General features: G+C 38.3%; 1 pseudogene; it reads right to left on the bottom strand.

Moving 5' to 3' along the window:
• Window positions 1-232: 232 nt before the first annotated feature.
• Window positions 233-18631, bottom strand: part of LOC140514474 (enhancer of rudimentary homolog pseudogene) — a 73367-nt pseudogene continuing 54968 nt past the window's right edge.

Genomic DNA, 18631 nt, shown 5'->3' with positions numbered 1-18631 from the left:
ACACTAGGTGCAAAAATTCTTATTTTTATTAACTAAAGAGCATTTATTGTATTCTCTACTAAGCCTTAGAGTTTTGAGGACATAACTAAATTCTGGAAAACCCTTACACAGAAGGATAAGTACAGTGAACGTTATAAGCAGATATAACAGCTGGAAGAACTGTAATTAAGTGCCAACTGACCAAAGAGTAATTTTCAGCTACTTCTTAAAAAAGAAAACGAAAATGGTGAGGGACAGGGGCTTCAGATTGAACAAGACAAAAATCTTCTAATACTCCTAATGCGTTTGACCTTGGCTAGATCGTAACAAAATGGAAACAAGACTTCTATAATAACAACTCTCCCACTACAGCATTCTGTACACACCTGTTTTCCAAGCCCTCCCCACATCCCCCCAAGGCTTGCCAGCTTGTTGGGTCTGCTGATGGAGAAGCACATAGATCTTCTCTTTGATCCAATCTTTGTTGTAGGGCTGGTACATCTGAGCATCTGCTCAGTACACAAGGCAACTAAGATCTGCCAGATCATCAATGAAATCAAACAACTGACTTATGTCATATGCGACAGAGGGACTGTTGGGATTCATTCCCTTTAGATATTCTTCATACATCTTACAAACTCCTTCCATGCATTCATTCACTGATTCATAATCAGCATAAGTTTGGCCTTTTGGCCTCTTGGTAGGTTGTACCAACAAAATGGTATGAGACTTCATCTCCAAATGTAAATCACTCTCTCTGTTGATGACTCAACAAGTCATGCCTTGTAATACTGTATCGAGCTCCGAAGCTGTCACTGCCACAGCCACTGCACAAGAGCTGAGCCGCAACACTGCTAACAGCCATCGTTGCAAAAATTCTTTCCCAGTTTTCTGCTTCCCTCCTAATCTTGGTTGCAATGGGTCTGTTTGTGCAAAAATTTTTCAATTTAATGTAATCAAAATTATGCATTTTGCACTTCATAATGTTCTTTATCTCTTGTTTGATCAAAAATTTCTCCATTCTCCACAAATCTGAGAAATACACTATTTCTTGCTCCCCTAATTTGTTTATATTATCAATCTTTATACCTACATCATGAGTATGTCTTAATATACAAAGCTACTATAAGTTATATTTCCTTATTCTTCTTGGAAAAAAAACACTTTTCCAGAGTCATAATCTAGTCATCAGTTGTATCTCACCAAACTACAGAGACATATAAGATTAAATTTACTTCCTTGCAAATTTAAATTTCTACTTGATTTTATTTAGTACTAATACTCTGTATATCAGCACACAGAAAGCTGAAAGTAGGGATTATACTGTTGACTCTTTTTTTTTTTTGTAATGTTTAACAATCACTGCCATACAATTGTGATTTTATCCGCCCCACCTACCCCACACTCCCCCCCTCCCTCCCCACGACTGCATACAATTCTGTATAGATTCTACATATACTTTCCTATTGAGTATATTTTCACTATAGTCATGCTATGTAGTCAGACTAAGATAAATGAAAGAAATCGTATAACAAATCAGAATATGATACACAAACACATACACATACACAAACATGATCTGCTACAATATGTGAGTGACTTCCATATTTCTCTCTCTGAGTGCGGCAGGCATTTTGCCTTGAGATCCTCCATTGGGATTTTTTTTTTTTTTTTTGGTAAGAAGTTCTTGTGTTATTACAAAAATCAAAGTCTACCAGAAAAAACTCTCACACACTGTGGTTGTTGCTGTGCATAAAGTTCTCCTAGTTCTGCTCCTTTCACTCAGCATCAGGTCATATAAGTCCTTCCAGGCCTCTCTGAAGTCTTCTTGTTCATCATTTCTTATGGCACAATAGTACTCCATTACATTCATATACCATAATTTATTCAGCCATTCCCCAATTGATGGACATCCCCTTGACTTCCAGTTTTTGGCAACTACATAGAGTGCTGCTGTAAATATTTTTGTACATGTGGGACCCTTTCCCATTTTTATGATCTCTTGGGGATATAGTCCTAGTAGCGATATTGCTGGGTCAAAGGTATGCACATTTTTGTAGCCCTTTGGGCATAGTTCCAAATTGCTCTCCAGAATGGTTGGATGTGCTCACAGCTCCACCAACAATGAATTAGTGTTCCAACTTTCCCACATCTTCTCCAGCATTTATCATTTTCTTGTTCTGTCATGTTTGCCAATCTTATAGGTGTGATGTGGTACCTCAGAGTTGTTTTGATTTGCATCTCTCTAACCAATAGTGATTTAGAGCATTTTTTCATATGATTATAGATAGCCTTAACCTCTTCCTCTGAAAATTGCCTGTTCATATCCTTTGACCATTCATCAATTGGGGAATGACTTGTATGATTATACATTTGGATCAGTTCTCTATATATTCTAGAAATGAGGCCTTTATCCCCGAGCTTAGCTGTAAAAATTCTTTCCCAATTTACTACATCCCTCCGGATTTTGGTTGCATTGGGTTTGGTTGTGCAAAAACTTCTCAGTTTGGAGCCAAGATGGCGTAGTAGAAAGACGCACATACACATAGCTCCGAACCCACAACCCATAGAACAACTACAAAGAAGTAACTCACGGCGAATTCTGCACCCAGAGGCCACAGAACATTGGAGCGAGGGAGATTTCTGTTCCGGAGAGACCTGCAAACCTCTCGTAAAAGGTCCTTCGTGCTGCGGACTGGGCGCCGGGACTGGGAGCTGAGTACAGCCCTGCCGTGGCCGCGGCACCGAGAGGAACAGATCCGAGCGGGCTTCAGGGACGGTATCTCCAGCGGCCGCACAAGTACCTCCACCCACAGGTGACGGGGGTCGGTGAGAGAGTCCCTTTGGCGGGTCGAGGGGGGAGTGGGGTGCCCCCATGGCTCGGGCCCCCTCGGGAGACAGAAGCTGAGGGGCAGCAGCAGACCAGGGCTCTCCAAGCAGGCAGGAGCCTGGATCCATTGTTGAAGGTCTGTGCATAAACTCCCTGAGGGAACTGAGCCTGAGAGGCAGCCCTGCCCTCACCTGAGCATCTGAATTTAATCTCACACTGAATAGCAGCCCTGCCCCCGCCCAAAGCCCTGAGGCTGGAAGCAGCATTTGAATCTCAGACCCCAAACACTGGCTGGGAGGATCAGGAGGTGAGGTGGGTGTGAGGAAAATATTCAGAGGTCAAGTCACTGGCTGGGAAAATGCCCAGAAAAGGGAAAAGAAATAAGACTATAGAAGGTTACTTTCTTGGTGAACAGGCATTTCCTCCCTTCCTTTCTGATGAGGAAGAACAATGCTTACCATCAGGCAAAGACACAGAAATCAAGGCTTCTGTGTCCCAGCCCACTCAATGGGCTCAGGCCATGGAAGAGCTCAAAAAGAATTTTGAAAATCAAGTTAGAGAGGTGGAGGAAAAGCTGGGAAGAGAAATGAGAGACATGAAGTCAAAGCATGAACAGCAAATCAGCTCCCTGCTAAAGGAGACCCCAAAAAATGTTGAAGAAAATAACACCTTGAAAACTAGCCTAACTCAATTGGCAAAAGAGGTTCAAAAAGCCAATGAGGAGAAGAATGCTTTCAAAAGCAGAATTAGCCAAATGGAAAAGGAGATTCAAAAGCTCACTGAAGAAAATAGTTCTTTCAAAATTAGAATGGCACAGATGGAGGCTAAGGACTTTATGAGAAAGCAAGAAATCACAGAACAAAGCCAGAGGAATGGAAAAATGGAAGATAATGTGAAATATCTCATTGGAAAAACAACTGACCTGGAAAATAGAGCCAGGAGAGACAATTTAAAAATTATGGGACTACCTGAAAGCCATGATCAAAAGAAGAGCCTAGACATCATCTTTCATGAAATTATCAATGAAAACTGCCCTGAGATTCTAGAACCAGAGGGCAAAATAAATATTCAAGGAATCCACAGAACACCGCCTGAAAGAGATCCAAAAAGAGAAACTCCTAGGAACATTGTGGCCAAATTCCAGAACTCCCAGGTGAAAGAGAAAATATTGCAAGCAGCTAGAAAGAAACAATTCAAGTATTGTGGAAATACAATCAGGATAACACAAGATCTAGCAGCTTCTACATTAAGGGATCAAAGGGCATGGAATAGGATATTCCAAAAGTCAAAGAAACTAGGACTAAAACCAAGAATCACCTACCCAGCAAAACTGAGTATAATACTTCAGGGGAAAAATTGGTCTTTCAATGAAATAGAGGATTTTCAAGCATTCTTGATGAAAAGACCAGAGCTGAAAAGAAAATTTGACTTCCAAACACAAGAATGAAGAGAACCATGAAAAGGTGAACAGCAAAGAGAAGTCATAAGGGACTTACTAAAGTTAAACTGTTTACATTCCTACATGGAAAGACAATATTTGTAACTCTTGAAACATTTCAGTATCTGGGTACTGGGTGGGATTTCACACACACACATGCACACACGCACACACACATAGAGACAGAGTGCACAGAGTGAATTGAAGAGGATGGGATCATATCTTAAAAAAAAATGAAATCAAGCAGTGAGAGAGAAAGATATTGGGAGGAGAAAGGGAGAATTGAATGGGGCAAATTATCTCTCATAAAAGAGGCAAGCAAAAGACTCATTAGTGGAGGGATAAAGAGGGGAGGTGAGAGAAAAACATGAAGTCTACTCTCATCACATTCCACTAAAGGAAAGAATAAAATGCCTACTCATTTTGGTATGAAAACCTATCTTACAATACAGGAAAGTGGAGGATAAGGGGATAAGCAGAGTGGGGGGGGATGATAGAAGGGAGGGCATGGGGAGGAGAGTGCAATTTGAGGTCAACACTCATGGGGAGGGATAGGATCAAAAGAGAATAGAAGCAATGGGGGACAGGATAGGATGGAGGGAAATATAGTTAGTCCTATACAACACAACTATTATGGAAGTCATTTGCAAAACTACACAGATTTGGCCTATATTGAATTGCTTGCCTTCCAAAGGGAAGGGGTGGAGAGGGAGGGAGCTAAAGAAGTTGGAACTCAAAGTGTTAGGATCAACTGTAATGTTCTTACCACTAGGAAATAAGAAATACAGGTAAAGGGGTATAGAAAGCTATCTGGCCCTACAGGACAAAAGAGAAGACAGAGACAAGGGCAGAGAGGGATGATAGAAGAGAGAGCAGATTGGTCATAGGGGCAATTAGAATGCTTGGCGTTTGGGGGGGGAGGGGAGAAAAGGGGAGAAAATTTGTAACCCAAAATTTTGTGAAAATGAATGTTAAAAGCTAAATAAAAAAAAAAATGAAAAAAAAAAACTTCTCAGTTTAATGTAATCAAAATTATCCATTTTGCATTTCATAATGCATTCTATCTCTCCTTTAGTAAAGAATTCTTCCCTTCTCCATAGATCTGATAAATACACTATTCCTTGCTTCTCCAGTTTATTCATGGTATCAATCTTTATACCTAAATCATGTACCCATTTGGACTTTATTCTTGTGTACGGTGTCAGGTATGGGTCTATGCCTAATTTCTGCCACACTGTTATCCAGTTTTCCCAGCAATTTTTGTCAAACAATGAGTTCTTATCCCAGAAGCTGGGGTCCTTGGGTTTATCAAACAGAAGGTTGCTATATTCCTTGCCTACTGCATCTTGAGTGCCAAGTCTATTCCACTTGTCTACCTCTCTGTTTCTTAGCCAATACCAAGTGGTTTTGATAATTGCTGCTTTATAGTACAGTTTGAGGTCTGGTAGCGCTAGGCCACCTTCCCAAGCATTTCTTTTCATTAGTCCCTTTGATATTCTGGACCTTTTGTTTTTCCAAATGAATTTTGATATTATTTTGTCCAGCTCTAGAAAGTAATTGTCTGATAGTTTAATTGGTATGGCACTAAACAAGTATATTAATTTGGGTAGAATTATACTGTTGACTCTTTTTAAAAAATTTGGCTCCTTAAATTAATGACTATTTTTTCCTGTGTTGTAATTATTACTTTGCATAGTCTCTAACTTGATAGACTTAGACATTTTTCTTCCTTTTATTCTCTTTTGAAATTTAAATCATTTTTATCAGACTTGTAAGACTCTAGGAAAATATAATTTTGTCAGTCATCAACATCTGCACTTCATCCCTGGCCATATGTCCGTCATTCATGTTTTAATTTGTGGTCCAGAAATCTAAATTCTGTTCACAGGTGTCATCTTATTAATCATTTTCCAAACTGGCCTTTTTCATATTAGCCTCGCCTCCAAATGGCAGTAGTGATGCAAACATTCCCCCCCTCCCAGAGACCTCTCCTGGACTTTGTAATCCCCAGCAATGCCGTCTACGTTTATTCCAGCAACACAGTTCGATCCCACACATGAATTACCAGAAGTGTTTGGAAATGTCAGATTTAACAAATCTTGGGAGGCTCTCTGTCATAGTTGAGATACATTCTCCGGGAAGTCAGCAGACCTCCCCATTGTTAATGTCAGGTTGATAAATAAATGCCTTGGAACTGCTTAGCAGTGTTGCCAACCATCACTACTGGTCTCTTCTCATGACTATCTTAATGTCACCAATGGGTCCACATTTCAATTAATTTCAGTTCAAGAAACATAGTCTGATCTATACTCTAGCAAGATTATTTTATCAGCTGGGAGAAAAATGGTTTACGTGGGGACAAACTGAAAAGGCACACTATTACAATAGCTCAGGTGGGAGTGGATCAAGTAAGCAAACATTTTTTAAATTTGTATTGTGTTTTAAGCACTATGAGAGTTGATGTGGGCCTGAAATAAGGCAGTAGTCATACGAATAAAAAAGAGGGAATGAAATCGAGATACTATATCATGTGAAATGAACAAGATTTCACAATGGATTGGTTATTTGGGAGGAAGGAATGGGAAAAATTAATGTTGGCTGGGAGGTTACAAATTTGGATTTACCGGACAATAGTGATTCTCTCAACAAAAATCAAGAAGTTTGGAAGCAGGGTGGGTTTAGGAGGAAGGAGAATGAATTTTGTTTTGGATATGTTAAGGTTGAGATTCCAATGTGATAGTCTAATGGAAATGCCTAATAGGCAGTTGGTAAATGTGGAACTGGACTATAGGAGGGAGATTAAAGTTGAATAAAAACATTGAGGAGTCATATAGACATGATAATTAAACTCAAGGAAGCTGATGGGATTATTGAGGTAGAGGAGGACCAGGGATGTATTTTTGGGCAACATTCACAGATAAGGGCAAGAGTTGTTTAACAATACAGCAAAAAAAGACCAAGAGCAGAAGTGAAAAGAAGAGGAGAAAAACCAGGAAAAGTATCATGGAAACGAAGGGAGAAGAGAGTACTCACAAGGAGGTAGTCATGGACAGGGTCAAAAGATAAAGAGAAATTAAGGAGGAGTGAAAAGGGCTTGTTGGATTTGGTGGTATTTCAATAGTATGGTGGGGTTGGATGCCATATTGTAAAGGCTTTAAAAGTCAATGGAGGCATTAAGTATAGATGGCTTTTTCCTTAGAGTCTGGCTGTGAAAATCAAGAAAAATATAGAATCATAACCCAAGGAGTTTTGGGGGACAGAAGAGATATATAAATATTTGAAAGTGTCAGAGAACAAGCCAGTAAATAGGGAGCAACAGAAGATAAGAGGAAAAGTTACATTCTAAACCTCCTCTCCCATACTCTAGATTTTCATCTTGGAGACTCAATCTGAAATTAACACAAAGAGCCTCTCTGTCCCTGTGATCTCTCCCTCTGTTCAGATTGCTTCTCCCAAAAGTTCCACTTTAAAAGGCCTTTAAAAAGGTCCAGCAATAGTTCATTAATCTCCAGAATGAATTCCAGATCTGATCTCCAGATATTTGATATCTTTATCTCTTCCAATCTTCCCTTCAGCTTCCTTTTATGTTTATCTTCTCTTATTGGAATTATGCTCTCCTGGAGCATATGAGATATTCAAGGAGGACTAGCACTGTGGTGTGAGGGCTTGCCAAGCACTTTTCAGGGCTGTTCATCCATCTTTGGTGTCTACCTGGTACTTAACTCTTATCTGTGACTGCAAGAAGCTATACAACGTGCAGTGGCTACACCCCAGGATAATGCCTCTGCAGATGGGTTAAACCAGGTTGAGGGTAACCCATGGACCTCAAATCCATCGTTGAGTTAGGGAAGTGTCCGCCCCAAGCATGTGAAGGATTTCCCTAGTGGAACGGGTAGATGAGAACAATTCATTCCAATGGCTATGAAAGTGGTTGAAGCAGGCACTATGACTTGCTGAGAGGTTGGTCAGACAATGAAGAAACTAAGGTCATTCACTGCATCCAGAGCCATTACCAGTAGTTGTGATTTCAATGACTCTGAAAAAATGAGCCTGATTACTTTGTGCAACTGTGCCTCACTTAAATCCAGTTCATGTATTAGTCAAGACATTGCCCAATGAATTCATCGGTCTTTGAAAATAAAGCACAAATAACATTTCTATTACCAGCACATTCTTGATACATGATAACCCAAAGGAGAGAAAGAAGGGAGAGGGAGAATGGGGGAAATTATCTCATTGGGAAATCAACTGACCTAGAAAATAGAGTGAGGAGAGATAGTTTAAGAGTTATTGGACTACATGAAAGCCAGGATTAAAAAAAAAGAGCTAGACATCAAATTTCAAGAAATTATAAAGGAAAACTGCCTCAATATTTTAGAATCAGGGGTAAAATAAAATAAAAAGATCCACCAATTACCTTTTGGAAGAGATCCCACAATGAAAATTCCCAGAAAAATGGCAGACAGATTCTAGAGCTCCCAGATCAAGGAGACAATATTACAAGTGGTCATTGAAGAGCCACAGTCAGGATCACACAAGATTTATCTGCTTTCAAGTTAAAGAACTGGAGAGCTTGGAATATGATATTCTGGAAGTCAAAGGATCTAGAACAGGGATGGGGAATCTGTAGCCTTGAGGCCACATGTGACCTTCTAGGTCCTCGGGTGTGGCCTTTTTTGATTGAGTCCAAGTTTTACAGAACAAATCCTTTTATTAAGAGTCCTTGTTCTGTGAAGTTTAGATTCAGTCAAAGGGCCACATTTGAGGACTTAGAGGGCCACATGTGGCCTTGAGGCTGCAGGTTCCCTACCCCTGATCTAGGATTGCAACCAAGAATCCCCTTCCCAGCGAAACTAAGTATAATGATTTAGGGAGAAAATGGTCATTTAATGAAATAGATGACTTTCAAGCATTTCCAATGGAAAAACTAAAGCTGAACAGAAAATTTGATATCTAACACAAGACTTAAGGAAGCATAAAAAAGTAAACATGAAAGAGACTTAATAAGGTTAAACTGTTTACATTCCAGTATGGGAAGATGATACATGTAACTTCTAAGAACTTTATTATTATGGCAATTAGGAGACTGCAAAAACAGATGACATGGACATGAGTCAATTATACTGAGATGATCTCAGAAAAATGAAGGGATGAAAAAGAGGGATGCATTTGGGAGAAGGAGAAAGGGAGAGGTAGAATGGGGAAAATTAGCTCACATAAAAGAGGCACACTTGAAAGTTCTTACAGTGGAAGGGAAAGTGAGGAGAGTGGGCAACACTTGAACCTTATTCTCAGAATTAGTTCAAAGAGGGAAGAATATAGAAACATTCTTAACTGAATATAGAAATGTATCCTATCTGTCAGGAAAATAGGAGGGAAAGGGGCTAAGAGAAAAGGGAAGAGGATAAAAGGAAGAATAGATAAAAGGAGGTAGTGGTCAGAAGCAAAATTTACTTTTGAGAAGGGTATAAAGGGTGAAAAGAGGTAATAAGAGAGAGAGAGAGAAAAAAGAATAAACAGAAAAAAATAGGACAGATGGAAATGTGCAGCTATTAATCAGAATTCTGAAGGTGAGTAGGATAAACTCACCCATAAAAAAGAAGAGTATAGTAGAATGGATTAGAAACCAGGATCCAACAATATGCTGTTTACAAGTTACATACTTGAAACAGAAAGACACTCATAGGGTTGAAATAAGGGGCTGGACCAGATTTTGTCATTCTTTAGCCAAAGTTAAAAAAAAAAGGCAGAGGTAGCAATTACCATCTCAGAAAAAGCAAAATTAAAAAATGACCCAATTAAAAGAGATAACCAGGGAAACTATATTTTACTAAAAGGTACCATAGACAACAGATGGAAATACTAAATTTATATGCACCAAATGGGAGAACATCCAAATTCTTAAAGGAAAAGTTAAATGAGTTACAGGAGAAAATAGATAGCAAAACTATATTGGGGGGACCTCAATTGTACCCTCTCAGAACTAGGTAAATCCAACCATAAAATAAATAAGAAAGAAGTTAAAAGATGAATAGAAAAGTTAGATATGATACACCTCTGGAGAAAAATAAATAAGAATACAAAGGAGAATATTTTTTGTCAGCTGTACATGGCATCTTCACAAAAAATGAACCATGTATTTGGGCATAAAAACCTCAGAACCAAAGGCAGAAAAGAATATTAAATGCATCCATTTGCAGACCATAATGCAATCAAAATTACATCCAATAAAGGGTCTTGGAAGCAAATATTAAAAATTAGTTGGGAACTAAGCAATCTAAAACAAACTAAAGAATGAGTGGGTAAAAAAGCAAATCATAGAAACAATCAATAATTTTATTACATATAATGACAACAATGAGTCAACATACCAAAATGTGTGAGATGCCACTAAAGCAATACTTAGGAGAAAATTTATATCTCTAAATGCTTAAATCAATAAAAACAGAAAGAGAGAGAGAGAGAGAGAGAGAGAGAACAGATCAGCGAATTGGACATGCAGTAAAAAGAAAAACTAGAAAAAGAACAAATTTAAAATCCCCAATTAAGTACAAAAATAGAAATCCTGAAAAATCAAGGGCAAGCTTAATAAAAATTATTTTACATCATTGAAATAAAAATGCAACATGATACCTTACAAAAGTGACATTTGAGTTGAGTGCTGAAGTAAACTAGGAATTCTAAGAGGTAGAAGTGAGGAAGAGGACTTTGCAGGCATGGGGAGAGTTTGTTCAAAGACATGAGGTTGGAGTATTTAAAATCACATAGGTACAATAACAAGGCCAATTGGACTAGACTGAAGAGTATGTGCAGGAAAGTAACGTAATAATATAAGAAAATTAGGTTGGATCATGAAAGACTTGAAATATCAAAAAGAGGAGTTTGTATTTGACCTTAAAGTTGATAGGGAACTAGTAGAGAGAGCCAATTGACCATGATATGGTCAGACAGCCTTGTGTGGGATGGATTGGAGAGACTTGATATTTCTTCTCCTTCCTTTGAATTTTATTTTATTCTCTATTTAGGAAACACTAAATAAAATAAATATTTCTATATCCTTATTAGAACAGAAAACAGAAGAATCATAAACAATCAGTCAACAAGCATTTATTATACACCCATTCTATGCCAGGCACTGTGCTAGGTTTTGTATACAACACTGAAAATCTCTTTTATGTACAATTTGCTTTTCTTTTTAAGTATATAATAAATTCAACATGTCATTTTCAAAGATGTCGCACTAATCTATGACTCCCTCTGTTCCCTTTTGTGTATTTAAAAGAAATATTTCAATGCCACTCTTTTCCATTGTTATTTGCTGTAGTTCTAAAAATGGCAGCAATAGAAACATCACAAGAGAATAATACTAAAACCTCAATAATTGGTAAAGAAGAAACAAAATTATCATTTTTGCAGATGGCATGAAGGTTTCCTTTGAAAACTTTATAGAATCAGCAAACAGTAGTTTTTTAAAAATTAAACCAAGAGATGCAAAATAGATACACAAAATTTATCAGCATCCCTATAAAAAATTTAAAAAATGATAGATAAAAGATAGAAAAAGAAACCATATACAAAATAACTACAAAATGTATGTAGTATCTGGTGGTCAGTCTACCTCACTCAAGACTTATATGAATAAGTTGCAAAATACTCTTCTTAGAAATAAAATCTTAAGTAACTAAAAGGCTATGTATTGCTTATAATTGGACCATGACAATATAATTTAAAGAGATATTATCTACAGGAATTTACAGACATAATGCTATATCAATCAAATTACCAAGGGGTCACTCTATAGAATGAGACAAAATCAGGTTAAAATTTGGAAGAACAAAATGTCTGGGACCTAAAGGGAAATAAAGTGGGGGAAGGTGGGGGAATAGCACTTCATGACCTCAAACCATTGTATAAAACTATAATTACCAAAACCACTTGGAGCTGGTTAAAAAATGTAATTTTTTTATTAGGGGCAGGTAGGTGGTACAGAGAGCATCTAGGTGACTCAGTGGATAGAATTCTAGGACCGGAGTCAGGAAAGCTCATCTTCATGAGTTCAAATCTGACCTGACACTTACTGGCTGTGTAACCCTGGGCAAATCCCTTAATCCTCTTTGCCTCAGTTTCCTCATCTGTAAAATGAGCTGGAGAAGGAAATGACAAACCACTCCAGTATCTTTCCCAAGAAAACCCCAGATAGGGTTGCAAAGACTCTGAAATGGCTGAACAACAAAATGGAAAAGTAGATCAATGGAACAGACTAGATAAGCAAGAAATCAAAAATACTCAGTCAACAAGCATTTATTAAACACTATTTTGTGCCAGGCACTGTGCTAGGCTTGGGGAACACAATGAATCAGCCCATGTCCTCTGGGAAGTTACTTTCTTTTGGGGTGTATACATTAAAGTATATAAAAATAAATACAAGGCAATTGTGGGATGACTCATCATCATACATCTTTTTACAAAGGCTTTTTGCGTCTTTATGTTTATCCTACTTTCATTTTATGTCCCAGGATGCTCAAATCCCATTTGAAAGCTGTGCTTCATCATGCATATATTTTAGCAGTTTTTATTAAACCAGAGTTCTTTTCCTTTTAGCTATCAAAATGCAGCAATATCTTATATCATTTAACAATTGATTGAACTCATTTTGTTCTTTATGTAAAAGAACTTTTTCTGTTCTTTTAAATGCTAACCTCCTGAAAAGTCTTTGAAGAGATAACGTACTAAATCAGCAGTGATGATACAAATGCAAATAGTAAATCAATCCCTATCCTCATGGATCTCCCTCATGGAAAGGGGAGGCAAGAGGTCCCTATGTAGTCATCTACAGAATAAATAGAAAGAGGATAAATAGAAATCAACGAAAAGTACATGAGGCAGTAAGTTTGCTGCCACCAGAAGTGTTCAGCATAGACTGGATATTCAGCTACTTGTCAGAAGTTTTGTACAAAGGATTCCACATGGGGTGAAAACTCAAACAACCTCCAAGAACCTTTGCATGCCTAAAGAAATGAGAGAAATAGTTTAAGGAAAACTGATTCTGAATTCCATAGGCTGTGCAGAATTTCTATGAGCTTTGAGTACTAAAACCTTTTTGCTAGACAGGGTTAACTCACTCTTTGGGTGTATTCATATGTGTTCAATGTTCCAGAAAATGTCAGGTCTCTTTTAGAACAAGCTAACAGAACCACATTCCTTTCCCCTCACAGGGAACTACCCAATAGCTAGCAGGAGAGCATTCTCTGAATTCTGAGTCTTGGGATAATCACCCTGAAGCCAACTCTACACATGTCCCCCTGTTTGTTCAAGGGATGAATTGGCATGCTAGGGCAGCATCCCAATTTCTCACCACGAGGACCACGACTGCATAAGGCAGCACCATCATCATGGTTATATCAGTGACTTTTGAGTGACTCTGTACTCCTGACCACCGGAATATCTGGTAGCCATGTGTTTTGCACACGGGAAGGAAGCATTACACATCTTCAACTGTTTTCAAGGCTATGGCAGCAGCAGCTCAGTAATTAGAGCAGAGAGATCTTGGAAAACCTTGTCTGGCCAGCGAATGATGAGTTTGCTTTTGGTTTAGGACATTAGCATGCAGAGGTGGGTCACAAGGGAAGGGTGGTGAGATGGTTTGGAAAGATAAAGGGGAGTGATTCAATGTGGTGGGGAAGTCTCTGAAGAAATCAAAGCACCCAAACATCATTATTTCTCTAGGCTCACAGACATTCTCTCTCTCACCAATTGTTTTTCTCTGCTAATGAAACTGTTGGACCTTGAGATCCACATGGATAAACACACTGGTTGACTTTAAAGTTTCTTCAAATCCTAGGCCTAATTGGCAAATGACAGTGGGTGGAGGAAGCTTGTCAAGAAAGCCCACAAAACACTCTCTGGCAAGAGTCTCAATCCCTAGAAGACCGTTCTCTCGTGTTGTATTCTCTATGGACTAATGACATCGGAGAGTCACCAATTATAAGGGAAATACCAGGATACCAGAGTTGTTCCATGGCAAAGTGGTCAATACATACCTTTCTCTACCCCTACACAAACCATGAGGCAAAATCAAGTCATTTCCTACAGAGAATCTTCAATCTGAAAAGAAGAGATTTGCTCTCATGTGCTGCTCCATAGACACAAAAGATAGCTTGGACCTTGGTAACTTGGGTTATAATGGGAATGGGCTAGGAAAATGCTTTGGAACCAGCGAAGTCCCATGCAAACCTCATAAAGTTTGGCTTTTTCTTTTTTTTAACCAATGAACCCTAGGTCAGGATGGGTTTGGGGGTAACTTCCTCCTCACAACCTCGACTTCCTGTCTCTAAGGGAAAGAAAAGACTCATCTCAGTCTCTCTTACAAAACATTTTGGTGACTTCAATGTAGATGAATCAGAAACATATGGATCAAATTTCCTCCTAAAATACACATGGGCTTAGCAATTAAAAGAAAATGTGTTGGATGCAGCAGATTTGCTCTTCCAGCCAAACCCAAATGTTTGAGAACTCCACAGCCCCCAGACAGAGTGATGGCCACCAAAAAGGATCACAAGGAATTAATGGAGAAAAACTAGGCTGATAAATGTAGAGGCACAAGGCATACAATAACTAGGAGGAAGCACTACTGGGCCTGGTGTCAGGAAGACCTGAATTCAAATCTGTTCTCAGACATGTATTACAAGTATGACCCTGGGCAAATCACTTAACCTCTGTCTGCCTCTAGTTTTCTCATTTGTAAAATAGAGATTATTGTAGCACCTACTTGGGTTGTTACAAGGCTCAAATGGGATAATATTTATAAAATGTTTAGCCTAGTGCCTGGCACGTAATAAGTGCTTAATAAAAAACCCAGAAAAACAAAACTTATTTCCTTCCTTCTCCCCCCACCCCGCTTCCTTTCTCTATCCCTCCTACTCTTCATCCCTCCCTCCCTTGTTTTCCTTCCTTTCTTCCATCCAGTCAACATTTTGTTTTTCAACAGTCAGCAATTTCCATGCACACAGAAATAGGGAATGAAGCATTTTAGTGTCTATGGATCCCATTAACAGGGAAAATTCTCCTGCAGAAATTATGCACTAGAAAATTTGCCTTGAAATATGGGCTGATAAATGTGTTAACTTACAAGGAAAAAATCTAAACTATATTAGAAAAGGGTTGTTACAAGATGTACTGGATAGACATACACCAAACACATTCTGGCTGGCAGGCTGTACATTCTGTTATTTGATAAAACTAATAATGTGATAGGACGTGTTGATATAACTGATCCATTTAGCAAAAACCACAAACATTTACACAGAAAAAATAAATAAATAAGGTTTGCAGCTCTGGCAGAGGAGCTAAAACAAATCTAGAAACTGAGGAGCATCAAAAAAAAAGACAGATATTGACTTGGCAAGTGGGATGATTTCACTGCGCATTTGTTTGACTCAGGGAACAAAACGTTTGGTCAAATCAAGGGAACTCCTCATTCAGTCACTTTCTACATTTATTTACTAAATAGCTATAGGTATCTCCCTAACTGATTTCTGCCCCAGTTGTAAAATGAGGTGAATGCTACCATTTGTCACTAGATATCTATGAAGTACTTTGCACTCCTCTGAGGAAGGAGCAGAGCCATAACTAGGAATTCTGCACATTGAGCAAAGTGGGCAGATCAGGTGATAGGGAGAGCTCACCTGGGGTGTATAGCCATGGAAAATGAGAAGAAAAAGCACAGCCTTTGACAGTGCTGATAGAATCCCCTAGATCAGGGGATTCATGTTAAGAACATGAAGTCCATGGATTTCAGGAAGTTTATTAACTTGGGTGGGAAAAAAAATTACATCTTTGTTTTTCACTAACCTCTAACTGAAATTTCTCGTTTCCTTTAATTATAAAGGTAGGCAACAAATATTTTTTCTGTCCATAGATTTCACCAGACTGCCAAAGGGATCCATGACACAAAAGTGTTAAGAACTTCTGCTCTAGATTTTAGGACCCTGAGACAAACCCCAGCTGCCCCATTTAGTTATGGCTCAGAGAAAAGAAAATACAAAGACAAGCCATCATTACTGGGCTTTTCCCTCAAGTTTAGGAGAGTAACTTTTTGCACTTTGGGTTTTGTTTCCAAGTCTTTAAGAATGTCTCTGGCTTTTCGGTGGGACATTAATATTTTAGAATCCTCTTTAAATGTGTTGAGATAACACTGGGGAGTTTTTTACTTAGATGAGACCAGTTTGGATTCTCTGACATCAATAGCCATATAATCATACTTAGATAACACAGACCACCCAGGAAACTAAAATGACTTCACAAATAGTCAATCACATAATCTCAGCAGATCTTTGAAGAGGTTTTTACATAGCAGAGGGAGTCATTCTCAATAAAATAGCCAAGGCACTGAGTGAGTGATGTATCTAAATTTACGGGAGACCTGTGAGAGAGCCACAAATAAACTAGAGAAATGCTTCTGACATTTTGCAAATCATAAACATTACCTGACACAATCTTCTCCCAATTTATTCTTTCATTGTTTTGAGCATTATATGCACCAAAGATGCTTCCAGAAGATTCCCAACTCAAACCGTATTGCAACTTTTTTATGGTGTGGTGGTAGGGAGGTGGAGAGTGGGAAGGTGAGAATTGCAGACAACAGGAAGGAGGTATGGAAATTCTGGTGCCAAGTTTTTTCTATTTTTACAAACAGATAATGTTCAATTGACAACACTGTTAGAAACTAATACCTTATTGGTTACTGTGCTGGGCTCCACTTGGCACAGAATCATAGATTTGTTACTCTCCGACCTGAAATATGATTGGTGCTTTCCTTTACAGTTTGATCTTTTTCACTTGAATGATAAGGCAAGTATTTTTTGGTAGGGGGTGAAGTAGATGCATTTTGTGACAGTTTTAAGGTATAATTGATATTTTCCCCTTAGGAATCCTGATTACTTTCATCCTCATTCAAGGTAGATGCCTATAGCACACTGTCCCCAGTTAAACTAAAGCAACTTACAAAGTCAAGCCAGTAAGCATTTATTAAATGCTGATCATCTGCCAAACTTGGTGCTAAGTGTTGAGAATACACATAGAAGCAAATAGAAAGATAGTTCTTGCCCTCAAGGAGCTTATATTCTAATGGGGGAAAAGATAATACATAAAAGAAGGCTGAAAGATGATAGGAAGGGAAAGATATCCATGAAATGTGTGGGGGTGGTGCATAGTAGAGAAAGAAGTTTGGAGAGTCAAAAGCGGAGAGCTGACTGAGGAATGAAAGAGTAAATATGGTTGGCTTGGGAAATATCTTGAAGATGGAGGTTCCAGGAGGAAATGATCCATCAAAGAAAGTGGCGACAGCGGTGAAGGAATCTTCCAGGGTGAGAAGAATGCTAGGGAAGGGTACAGAAACAAGTTCAAAAAGTCAGGAGTAGAGCCCAGAGAGGAATAAAGGTACAAAGTCTTCCCACTAAATGAACTTACATTTTTTCCATCATTATTTTTAATAACAGATTTTCAACTCAAGGACAATTGCTTTATCTCCTTTGTGATGCTTGGAAGAAGAGAAAGAGATGAAAAGATTCACCTGAAAGGTGAAACTTCAAATCTTTTATGATGTTGATACAGACTAGGGAAAGGAGAAACTAAATCCTGGCATGTTGTGCTTGGGGAGAAAAAACATTGCAGAAAGAGTCTAATGACAATTCAAGATTTTATCTGAAAGGAAAAGATCAAGGAGAAGCTGGTCTGCTATATGCTCAGTTTAAAACTAGTCAAAATATGTGATTTTGACAGGATGAAACAAAAAAAGATATTTGACAATTTAAAGATAAAAGAATTGTCTATCTGATCATGTCTTTCTGATTTCCCATAAATGGAAATTATATAATTTTTGAAGGAAATATATTAGGAAGAAATATATATTAAATTCCCAGAGCTTACCATAGTGATGGACTCTGAAAGGAATCAGAGCATATGGCATGGTGATTTCTCTCAGCCATGACCATGCTTCTGGGTGACTGGAAGGATGGTGGTGCTATCAACATTAATAATGTTTCCAAAATCATATGAAAGCACCATTTTCAGTGGAAAACAAACCTCTCATCTTAAAAGTCTCAAAACACTACAGTAACAATGTCCCACCAATTTCAGTTTATGATGGAAATATATGTTTGTGTCTGTGTGTATTTACACATGTATATGTGTTTGGGAAGGTCTGTATATAAACATCGATGTACAGGGCAAAGTTAGTAGGGGTGGAATGTGGAGGTGTAACATGAGAAGTAAGGACAGGCAAAAAGGGTGGGAGAGAGGAAAAGGGTGGGATAAAAACTCAGGTTCAGCATCTCTATGCATATTTTTAACAGTAGGCTAACCATGTTCTGCCAATAAATACTTTT

Source organism: Notamacropus eugenii, chromosome 7, assembly GCF_028372415.1.
Source record: "Notamacropus eugenii isolate mMacEug1 chromosome 7, mMacEug1.pri_v2, whole genome shotgun sequence".
Taxonomy (NCBI): domain Eukaryota; kingdom Metazoa; phylum Chordata; class Mammalia; order Diprotodontia; family Macropodidae; genus Notamacropus; species Notamacropus eugenii.
The sequence above is the reverse complement of the archived record's forward strand: the minus strand, read 5'-3'. Positions and strand labels throughout refer to the sequence as shown.